Here is a 10754-nt window from a genome sequence, read left to right as displayed (position 1 = left end):
AAGGTGTTTGCAGTGTTGGTTTCTTCTGGAGGCACTGAGAGAGAATACGTTCCATGCCTCTTTCCCAGCTTCTACGTGGCAATCCTTTGGGTTCCTTGGATCGTGGATACATCACTCAATCTCTGCTGCCCTCCTCACATCACTCATCTTCTCCTCTTCTGATAAGTACTCCTGTCACTGGAGTTAGAGTCCACCCTAAATTCAGCGTGATCTCATCTTGAGATTCTTAATTATATCTATGAAGAGCCTTTTAGCAAATAAGGTCATCTTTTTTTTTTTTTTTTGTATTTATTCTGCAGAATTTACTCCTGGGCCATAAGTTTTTGTTTCTTCAGGTTCTTCTGGGATACCTTTTTCTTCTGTGCAACCTCCTCTTCTGGTTTAGGAACAATCTGCTCTTTTTCAGTAAGGATCATCTCAATGTGGCAGGGAGAGCTCATGTATGGGTTAATCCAACCATGAGCCCTGTATGTTCTACGCCGCATCTTGGGGGCTTTGTTCACCTGGATGTGCTCAATGACCAGAGAATCAACATCTAAACCCTTAAGTTCAGCATTCCTCTCTGCATTTTTAAGCATGTGCAGTAAAACTTCAGCACTCTCCTTGGGCCACCGACCCTGTGTCTAGCCCCACTGTTTGGCCTGGGCACACCTACCAACTCCATCATTGTAGCAACGGAATGGCACACACTGCTTCTGTAAAGTGACATCTTTCAGATACTTGGTGGCTTTTCGGCTATGCATACCCTTGATGGCCTGGGCAGTTTCACGTGTGTTATTTCGTAGGGTTTTTTGGGTCAAGCGGATAGCGAACCATTTTCAGAGGTCACCTCAGGCTGCTTAGGGGAAGAGGAAGAGCAGTGGCTCCTGGGAGAATTCATGAGAACTCCCCAAATAAGGTCATCTTTATAAATCCAGGGGTTAAGACTTTGTCATATCTTTTTTAAGGCCACTATTCAACTCACTATAGTAGATACGGAGTCAGAAAACTTGGGTTTTAATCCCGATTAATAATATGACAACAACTACACACTATATATATATATATATTTTACCATTTGTCAGGCACTCATTCATGATCAACAAACATTTATTGATCATCTACTGTATGCCAAGGACTCTTTTAGATTCTGGGACCTCAGTGACAAACAACACTGGCAGGAATCTCTGTCCTCATGGAGGCTACACTCTAGCAGATGTGGGTGGGGATAGACAAGCCACTAATAAATAAACTGAGGTATATGATATGTCTGATGCTGACGTAAACACCATGAATGAGGGGAGGTGGATGGGAAGTTCTGGGGGTGTGAGAAGGTTGCAATTTTAAATAGGATGGTCCAGGAAAGTTTCTGTAAAAGCTACCATGTGAGCAAAATCTTGAAGGAGGGAATGGAGTTAGCCTGGTAGACCCCCGGAGAAACAGTCTTCCAGTAGAGGGAACAGTGGAGTGCAAAGGACTCAGGGCTGCAGGCTGGAGAGTGAATAAGCAGGCCAAGCAGGCTGAAGGGGAGTGGGCAAGATTGAAGGGTTGAAGTAGATGGAGTGGAAGGGATAACGGCAGTCAGATTGTGCCTGTTCAGCTGGTTCTCCAATGGAAGGACTTTGGCATTTGCTTGGAGGGGAAGGAGGAGCCACTAGGAATTTTGAGAAGAGGTGTGACATGATGTGGTTTCCTGACCAGAGGATGACTTCTTCATCTGTCTTGAAAACAGACTCCTGTGGAGGCAGGGGCAGAGCTGGGAGAGCCTTACTGCCCTAATCCAGGAGGAGAGCTGGAGCTTGGGCCAATGGAGACTGGGAGAAATGATGGGTTCGGCATGTATTCTGGAGCTGGAACTGCTAAAATATGCTGACGGTTGAATGTGAGGAATGAAGGGAAGGAGTCAAGGATCCCTCCAAGGTTTGGGGCCCGAAAGCTGCAAGCATGTACTGAGATGAGGTAGTGCTAATCACTGCACATGCATTAGACAACCCACTGCTCAGCCCGGTAAGCCTGGTAATCTCACTCTACCCATTTTATAGATGAAGAAACTGAGTCTTTCAACATTTAAGTAAACTGTTAAGACCATAAGTACCTGAAATAGGACTTAATCTCTGATATTTATTATCCCAGACTCCTAACTCCCAAAGCCCCAGTTTTTCCCTCTGTAAAGAGGATCTTATTATCTTAACTACAGCCACAAGATTACAAGGGTTGTATGAGACTGAACATAAAAATGCTTCATAAACTACACTGTACTATACAATTCTGTATGCTATCTATCACTATGTAACAACATATCCCAAACTTTGTGATATAAAAATAACAGTTTATTATTATCTCTCGTGGTTTGGGAGGTGGACAGGGATCAGCTTGGTGGTTCTTGCTTGGATGTGTCATGTAGTTGCCATCAGTACTCCTGGGCTCAGAGTCATCTCATAGGGCTTCTGCACTTACATGGCTGGTGGGTGATACTAACTCTTGGTTAGGACCTCAGCTGGGATTGCAGGTTAGCACACTACACACAGCCTCTCCATGGGGCCTGGGCTTCCTCACCGCCTGGTGGCTGAATCCTAAGAGCAAACATCCTTAAGAAGAAGAATCAGGTAGAAGCAGTATTGTTTTTTATGATGGAGTCTGGGAGGTCACATAGAATCACTTGTGCCTTACTGTAAGGATTAAGGCAGTCACAGGGTTCCGTTAGGATCTCAGGAAGGGATATAGACACCACCTCTTGATTGGGGAGTAGCAAAGTCACATACAAGTCATCTATCAAGAGAAGCATGTGGGATGAGAGATATGGTTGTGACCATCTTTGGGAAATATGACCTATACTGAAGTGGAAGATATTGGAAGGGAAGTTCATCAAGGTAAGAGGTTTGACAAAATTAAACACACTGGGTTTAAGCCAGGCACAAGTAAACGGAAAGAGAAAAGTAGAGCAGGTTACTAGGAACAGCCTCCTAGGGTGGCAGCGGATTAAGCAGACAATATCACACAGTCAGATGGTGATGGATGTCTGGGTCCAGATCAGGGAAATTCTGCTCATTGTTGCATTTTTTCCTATCATTTTATATGATTTGTTCCTGAATTTGTAAGATGAGCCCCAGGTAATAATGTTATAGAAAAAAAAAAGTTATAGGGAAACATGTCAGGAATACAATTCCCCATCTGTCCACCATACATTCAGAACCAGTGTAAAAGTGCTGGTGGTGGGTCCTGTTGTCTGCCTGGATGGGGGCGCAGTACAGAGCATAAGGGCTTTGGGCCTGGAAATCCCACAGACCTAGCTTTAAAGTTTCTTTTAGCAGGATGATCCTGATCAAGTTACTTAACTTCCCTGTACGTCAACTTCCCAATGTGGAAAATGCTGATAATTATGAAATAATCATATAATGTGCCCCAGGGGCTAGAAAAGGGAAGTTCTCAATGCAGATTAGCTTGTAAAATCACTATTAAATAAATGTATTATTGTTTTTACAAAAAGGATCTCACAGAAACAGCATGCATGCTGCTTTGTATCTGCTTTTTTCATATGACAATTGTATTTTGAACATCTTTATGACTCTGGAAAAAGACACCTATGTCATTCATTGTTTTTATGAGATGCACACCTCCCCAGTGTAGACATGAATTGCAATTTGTTTAGCAGTTTCTAATCGTTGGCTATTTAGCTTTCTAAAAACTTAGTTTTAATCTGTTATATATAACACTGTAAAAACCAACTTTAATACTTGCCTAATTATTTTCTTACTGCTTGGCACATTTGTTTAATAAACAAATGAATATTGACAAATTTCTAGAAATGGATTTGCTGGACTCAAACTCTCCCATTCAAGAGTTTGTTAAATTTACTTTTTTTTTATGTAAAATTTCAAAACAAGAAAAAATTAGAATGGATTGTGTAATGAACATCAATATAAGACTAGCATCTGTATTTAGCCAGTTAACATTTCGCTCCATGTGCTTGGTCTGTATTTTTCTCAAACACTGAAAAATAAAACACATCCATCATGACATTTTGCCCTAATACTATAGTATGATTTTCATAAAAATGAGGACATTTTCCTACATATCCATCATATTATCATATATAGCAAAATTAAGTATAATTTCCTAATATCACCTAATACAGTTTATTTAGAAATTTCCCAATTGTATAAAACCCATTTTACATCCTTCTATGGTATTTTTTTCAAGTCAGACACCAAGCAAGAGCCTGAATTACCTAGGGTCATTACTGTCTCTTGAGTGTCTTTAAATCTCAAGTCATCCCTACCCCCTTTGTTTCCCCCCTTGAACACTGACTTGTTGAAGAGCTCAGGCTGGTCGACCTTTCCCCCTTCTGACCATTCAAAACCCCATTTACAGAAAAATCTCAGAAGTGAAATTGCTGGACCAGAAGGCCATCGTGGCTGCAGGCAGTCCTCCTGGTGTGAGCATTTCACAGTCTTTAGGACTGCAGCTCCAAAGTAAGGTCTTACTTGGTCGACAGGTGCTCTCAATGCAAAGGGTTGGCTTTGGCAGGCCCTGCCCACCCTTCTCGCAGGGACCCAAGGGTCTGCTGTTCAGTACAAAGCTTCCTTAGGGTAAGGGGGACCACTGAAAATGAGTACCAGAAAGGACACTCGGTTTAATGGAAAAGGTGGCCTGAAGTCCAACACGAGAAAAGATGTTTTGAGAGATTTCATTCCACTCTGTTCAGAGGCCGGTGAGTTTCTCCTGGACACATTTTTCTTCTAGCTGGGGCAGGGGGTAGCTGAAGGAGAGCTGCATTGTCACAGACGTGCACTGAAATTCTGAGTAGGGTGACTTGTTACCTTGAAAAAAACCACTTAAAATCCCATTTTATTTGGCACTCTGATATCTGCCAGGGACTCTTTGGAGGACTCAGATGTCTTTCCCCTGGTTGGGGGCGCGGGGGCAAAGATACTGCTACTGAAAGGTGAGCAGGTCTCTTATCCTCCAAGACAGGGCTTCTCAGACACTTATGTACATAAGAATCACCTGAAGGACAAGGAGAGCTTGCAATAACCAGAGATTCTCCTGAGATTCTGATGCCATAGATGAGACCCAGGAATCAACTTTTTTTTAACAGCCACCCTAAGAGATTTTGACTCAGGTGGTCCACCATCCTTGAAGAACTCTGATCTTGGAGGCTCAGTTTGCTTGTCAGTGAAAGGTAACACTTTATAGCAATTACTATATGCCAGATATCCTTCTAGCTACTTTATACACATTTACTAACAATCCTCACAGACACCCTATGAGCTAGATACTCTTTGTACCCATATTTTACAGATGAAGGAATCAAGGCTCAGAGAGGTTAAATAACTTGCCCAGTGTTGACATTGTTACTAGGCAACAAAGCCCGGATATGATAATACATGTGGACTATGGTAGTGTAAAACTTAAATTGATTTGAGGGCGCCTGGGTGGGTCAGTCGGTTAAGCATCTGCCTTTGGCTCAGGTCATGATCCTGGGGTCCTGGGATCAAGTTCCACATCGGGCTCCCTGATCAGCTGGGAGCCTCCTCCTCCCTCTGCCTGCCGTTCCCCCTGCTTGTGCTCGCTTGCTCTCTCTTTCTTTCTCTGTCAAATAAATAAATAAAATCTTAAAAAAAACCTTAAACTGATTTGTAAATTCAAAAATTCTAAGAGGTTACTACTGTTTGGTGGTATGAAAGGAATATTTCCCATTATGGTTAAAGAAGAATGTCTGAGGTTCTCTGTTATTCTATTCAAACTGACGTCAACTCTCCAGAGAGTGGATGAATGCTTGGCAAATAGAGAGCACTCAGTACTGGCTTGTTGAATGAATAAATAAATATGTTCTAAAATATTCCAGTACTCTGCAAATGTTAGTCCTTAAGCCCTTAACAGATGACACACTTCTATGTGTCCTCTCTTAATTTTTCTTCTTGGTCCAGTTCTGCTATATCCATACAGTACCATCAACTGGAGATCCAGCTGATTAATTATGGCAATCATGGATTGCCAAGTGACCTGGCTACCTTTGTTTTCTCCTGTCCATCTGCCATGTTGAGATGGTGGGAAAATCTTTGAGTTGGACTTCTTCAATGAAGAGTCCTAATACTGACAGAGTCACTGAGACCATCCTCTGGTTCCTTAGTCCCTTAAGGCTTCTAATTTGCTCACATAAAGGATAGTTTTTAAAATCACAGGTTTGCATTGAAATATCAGCTCTGACAAGAGGGAAATGTGTTAAATGCTTTGACTGAGTTGCCACCTGTATCAGGTGAGGTGATGTTGTCAGTAATTAGCAATTAAGGCTATAGAGATATTTTGCCTGTGTTTGAGCCTCTGCTCAATTGTTTATCAGCTCTGCAAACCTTGGGAAAATAACTTGCCTTATCTGAAAGATGGGGCAAATAATAATATCTACTTTAGAGGATTAGCATGAGAATAGAATAAGCAATAGAGTAAAGCATTTTAGCATAGTGCCCACCATATAGTAAGTTTGCACTAACACTAGCCCAGTTATTGCCTTGAAAATGAGATCATTATACCTTTTCCTTTGGAAATTTGAAAGAATGTTTATAAATTACTCTGATGTTTTGTAACTGTTCTATCAATAGCAATTGTTATGACTCTTATCACTGCACCATGAGGTTAAATTCAGAGATTTACAAGATTTTTTCCAGCACTAACATCTGTAATTTTTAAGAAATAACAAAATTAATGATTTGGCCATCTTAACTTTGAGAGATAGGGCATCACCATAAGAAATAACGACATGATGTTTCTGAGGCTATTTGGGGGATGAGGAGCTCTGAACTGAGGGCTACCTTCCAGAATACAAGCTGTTGGCTTTAGCGGTGAGGATGGATACAGATGTTTCCAGTGAGAAATTTCACTACTTGAAGATTAGACAAGATCATTGAGATCTGTTATTCTTTCAACTAATGGAAGTGTCTGGCCTTTTGAGTGTTGTTATTTTATTCAATTGGGGGATTAGAAACACACAGCACTCACGGAGCGTTTAAAAACCAAGGGTGAGTCTTTGTTAACTCATGTTGTCAACTCATTGTGGTGAGACTATCCAGCCTCTCCCCTACACCTTAGGACAGGCCCCTGTGGCAGGGTTGCCAGATAAAACAGAAGATGCCCAGGTAAATTTGAATTTCAGATAAACTGAGTTTTTAGTATAAACATATCTATATATGTTTGTATGGACAAGTATGTCCCAAATATTGTAAATATTTATAAATATTATGGCAACCATAGGATGTCCCGCAGGACAGTGCTTCTCAATCTTTATTATGCATATGCATCACATGAGAATTTTATTAAAATGCAGATTCTGCTTCAGGAGTTGAGATGTCGACGCTACTATTTTGAGAATCACATCTGAGTGGCAAAAGTGAAGGGTAGAATCGCTCAGACTTGCCAGAGTAGAGAATCACCCGTGGTGCTGATTGAAAATACACTTTGCCATGACAACACACCACAGACTGGGCGGTTTAAATAAGGGCAGGGCTGGAAATCCAAGATCAAGGTAACAGGGTTCAGTTTCTTCTGAGGCCTTTCTCCTTGGCTTGGGGACGGCCGCCCTCTGGCTGCCTCTTCAAGTGATTTTTTTCCTGTGTTTGTGGTCCCTTGGTCTCTCTCTGAGTGTCCACTCTCTTTTTATAAGGACGCCAATCAGATTGGACTAGGACCCACCCTAACAGCCCCATTTTAACTTAATTATTTCTTTAAAGTGCCCATCTCCAAATGAAGTCACATTCTGAGGGAGTGGGGGTTAGGGCTTCAACATAGGAATTTGGGGAGGACACAGTTTAGTCCTTAACTGTATCTGGGACTCCCTGAGACAGAATTTCTGTGGGAAGGGTTTTCAGAGACTCATCAACTTCACCAGCTAGAAGCTCTGGTTGAAGAAAACTATCCCAGGTAAGTTTTACCAGGCAACATTTGAGCATGAATCAGAATCACCTGAAGAACTAGTTAAGACCTCCGAGTTTTTTTTTTTTTTTTTTTTTTTTTTTTTTTTTTTTTTTTTTTTTTAAAGATTTTATTTATTTGACAGAGAGAGACACAGCGAGAGAGGGAACACAAGCAGGGGGAGTGGGAGAGGGAGAAGCAGGCTCCCCGCAGAGCAGGGAGCCCGATGCGGGACTCGATCCCAGGACTCTGGGATCATGACCTGAGCTGAAGGCAGTCACTCAACCAACTGAGCCACCCAGGCGCCCCAAGACCTCCGAGTTTTTGATTTGAGAGGCAAGGGTGGAGCTCTTGATTCTGATTTTCTAACAAGCAGTCATTCTTAAGAACTACAACCTTAGACAAATCCCTAAAGCCCTCTGAGAACCAGGGACAGTGGTAACATACTCCTCATGTGGCTGTCCTGTGGATTTCCTGAGATCAGGAGGCAAAAGCTCTTGAGGATCTAGAGCCCTGGATTAGGTGAAAATGAGTTATAGTGATGCATTTTCTACAGCCTGTGAAACAGGAAACAAGGCCAATGTATTTTCATAAACAGAAAAACATTGATTTTTTTTTTTTAAACTTTCTTCTGATTCTATACTTGAGAGTCAGTGAAGTGTATTTCATTCCTGTTCCCATAATGGGCTTTATTGAATCGCACATTATTAGACCCCACGAGGCTATTTTCCCAGATGTGTTGGGGCTCAAAGATCAAATCTACATATGTCTGGGATGAAAACGAGTTGAAAGGATGCCAAATTATGTGATTAAGCCTTCATTCTCCTAAGAAAGTGCTTTCTGGTTACAACTACAATTCCTGAGCCATGAGTTACTTCGATGTTGGTTGTGTTTGTAAACATGTAAACAAAGTCTTTCACAAAGAGAAATCAATAGCTTTTTATTTATTTATTTATTTTTTACAAATCCCTAAAGATTTTTGAATCACTCTTTCTGGCACGTTCGAAATCTAGAATTCAGCCAATCCAGATAAACAGAGAAAGAAGGCTTGAGCAAATGGACCTTTCTTTATATGGCAGTTTCATAAGGGCCTCCCATTAAAAACAAATATTTTGTAATTGTCTCCTTTTTCTGAGATGAGATATGAGTGGTTGGTTGGTAAGCAGTTTTAGAGATCTTGTTTATAATAATGAGACCATAGGTTGATGATTTTATTTAAGTAGTAGGTTGGTACATCTCTCGGGAGTCCAATAAATCAGCTAGGAGGTGGTTTCTGCTGTTGTGTGCTCTTAAACATATTGTTTTCAAAGCTTCATCTCCCCTTTAGTGTACTGGGTTGAAGAATGATAGCTACTAGGACTTACATGAGAATTAAATATGTGCAAAGTCACTACTATGCATTCACTGAAGCATAATAGCTTCATACGTGACAGGTGTTTTGTTACTTATATGAAAACACATTGGAATGTGTTGTCATTATTATGTTTTTGTTCATTTTAACTTTTCCTCCCTTTTTTTTTCTTCCTAACTAACTGAACAATCAAAACATGAGATCTGTTTTCAATTAGGGAACTTTGTCCAGAAACATTATGAGTAAGCTTTTTGTTTTGTTTTTAAATCTTGAAATGATAAGGAAACTGAGGCCCAGAGTTTAAATATCTAGACCAAGGTCAACCAGCAGGCTGTGACAGAACAGAATTCAAACGTAGGATTTTGACTGCAAATGCCGTTTTCTTGGGTTTATGCCCTTTCAGTTGTTCTTGAATTCAAGGTTGACAATCCCTGGGTTTCAATGCTGAAAACTGATACAGGGAAAATATACAATTCACTGCTGTTAATTTAGGGGCAAAGCATCCAGCTGATTAGTAGGTCTCTATGTCTCATCGATAATAGTCTTTTGCTATTGGGTTTATTAATAATTCTGTCAGAGATTTATCAGTTTTATACATTAGAATTCCTGTTTAAGAGGTAAAGTATGGGGGAAAAGTAGAACAAGTCTGTTGAAAACTGAGATGTGGTATTCAAAACATCTAATTGGCCTGGATCCTGGGGTGTTAGTCTAAGTGTTAACCCTTTAGTTGTTGAATTGAAGAAGTTCTGGACAGCTGAGGTAGAGGTTGGATACTTGGGAACTTAGGACTGTGGCTATTTACCAACCAATAAATATTTAAACTCTTTAACCACTGGCAAAGCAATACCAGTGTGAACAGGATGGATATCTACCCAGGTTGAAAGCCTGTGTTCCTAAATAGCCCCATTCCCTTGGATTGATGTTTCTGGTACAAAGACAAATTTGCAGCACCAACGTTTTTTATTTTCCTGGGCTACTAAGAGCTGTGAAATAAAGGTTAAAATTAGGGTTTTAAGCTAAAAATGTCAGCTATTCTTAATCACAAGTATGCATCATCATTGCTTATGCAGTTTTCCCAAAATTCATGTGCCTTTGAATTTTGCTATGATTCTGATTCAGTAAGAGTGGGCTGTGTCCCTGGAATCTGTGCTTTTAAGAGTCTTCCCTAGATGCATCTTCTATATTGGATATCTCCTGTTTTACCCTCTAGATGTACACTCAGCTTTTTTTAGTCATGCTCTAGTCTCAGAAGGCCAAGCTCTGTGGACTACCTTGGTGAACTCCCTTGCTTTCTGGCTTCCTGTTGGGAGCAGCCTGTGGAAAACCATGGTGGGCTATAGAAGGAGGCAAGGAGAAGGAGGCTGGTCTATTTTATTCCCTTGGTTCCTTCCTTAAGGGATCACTTTGGACTGGCTTTCACTTTGACCAAAGACCACAGCTTCTTCAAAGTTAGCCCTCTTCATATGTCTCTTTCCAAGTTCTTAGAACTGTTCCCTCTCTTGACCCCTTCCAGCAAAGG

At 41.0% G+C, this 10754-nt stretch overlaps 1 pseudogene; it reads right to left on the bottom strand.

Moving 5' to 3' along the window:
• Window positions 1-281: 281 nt before the first annotated feature.
• On the bottom strand, window positions 282-873 carry LOC123834761 (large ribosomal subunit protein uL22-like; annotated as a pseudogene).
• Window positions 874-10754: the final 9881 nt, after the last annotated feature.

This window comes from Mirounga angustirostris, unplaced genomic scaffold, assembly GCF_029215605.1.
Source record: "Mirounga angustirostris isolate CCGP_5_RB_7025 unplaced genomic scaffold, mMirAng1.0.hap1 SCAF_1, whole genome shotgun sequence".
Taxonomy (NCBI): domain Eukaryota; kingdom Metazoa; phylum Chordata; class Mammalia; order Carnivora; family Phocidae; genus Mirounga; species Mirounga angustirostris.
Note: the sequence above shows the minus strand (reverse complement) of the source record. Positions and strands in the feature narration are given on the sequence as shown.